Raw genomic sequence first — 1,170 nt, forward strand, 5'->3', positions numbered from 1 at the left:
GCCTCTTTTTCTGCATTCTGGTAACGCATTTTAAGAGAGGCCTGAGGAAATTTGATTATTTGAAAAGGGGTAGTCTGTATTTTTTGTCATTCCTTTGATAATGTTGATTCAAATAATTGTCACAATATTGAACTTACCCTGAATTTATTTGTAAATATTTAAGTTTAAAATTTAACATCGTCGGATTTTAGTGAAGAGAACATTTATGTATAAACACATACCAATGCCCAGAGTTAAATATAATGTTGATTTTATGAGTTTAGTACTCTTAAATGTACGATTTGGCCTACTGTACTTCATTTGAAATGAACTTTTTCCAGTTAAAATCAAACTAAAATTAATTAAATCTGGATTTTAAAATAGTTTACGAATCTGCTACTGTCTTGCTTGTTTAATATTATGGCTTTTATGCTAGAGAACTTCCCTTATGCCTCTCTACTTGATCCTTGACCAAAGAAATACATAAAAGAAAAATATAGGAATCTGATTTCAATAGATAGTGCACCCTATATAGTACGAAATGGCACTTTGTTCGAAATGGTTGTTATAAAATGCAAATTAATTTTAAATGTGACTAAGAAGATGGCTCTGAAATAAGGTCATTAAGTCGTATTGAAATCACAGTAATTTTCAAGACCTCCCCCATTCTAATTTTGATACTTACTGGATCATCAAGTAGTATATGGTCAAACATTTCTTAACTTTCTAATATTTTTCTCAGGAAGAATATTTCCTCAGAAGGAAGTGTGTGTCAGATGATGGGACAATTGAACATTGATCGTACATAGATTTAGTGCAGATCTGCTCAGTATAGTGTTTTGGTTAAAATAGAAATATATAGTTTTTCAGATTGAGGAGCTGAAGGACATGGGTGCATCAAATAACATACATTCTAGAGCAAGGCCTCGGCCACTCGATGTCCAGTTTACTAAATTCTTTTCTTCAAGGTACATTATAATTAATTAACAGTCCGGTTTTTTCACTTGTAATTGCCATACTTTTCCCTTGATCTGACAAGATTCGCACTCCAGGTCAAGCTGACATCTAGCAATAAATGATGAATATTTTAAAATATGCCTCTTTTTCTGCATTCTGGTAACGCATTTTAAGAGAGGCCTGAGGAAATTTGATTATTTGAAAAGGGGTAGTCTGTATTTTTTGTCATTCCTT

This window comes from Halyomorpha halys, unplaced genomic scaffold, assembly GCF_000696795.3.
Source record: "Halyomorpha halys isolate HHAL.00 unplaced genomic scaffold, Hhal_1.1 Scaffold20.1, whole genome shotgun sequence".
Lineage (NCBI taxonomy): Eukaryota > Metazoa > Arthropoda > Insecta > Hemiptera > Pentatomidae > Halyomorpha > Halyomorpha halys.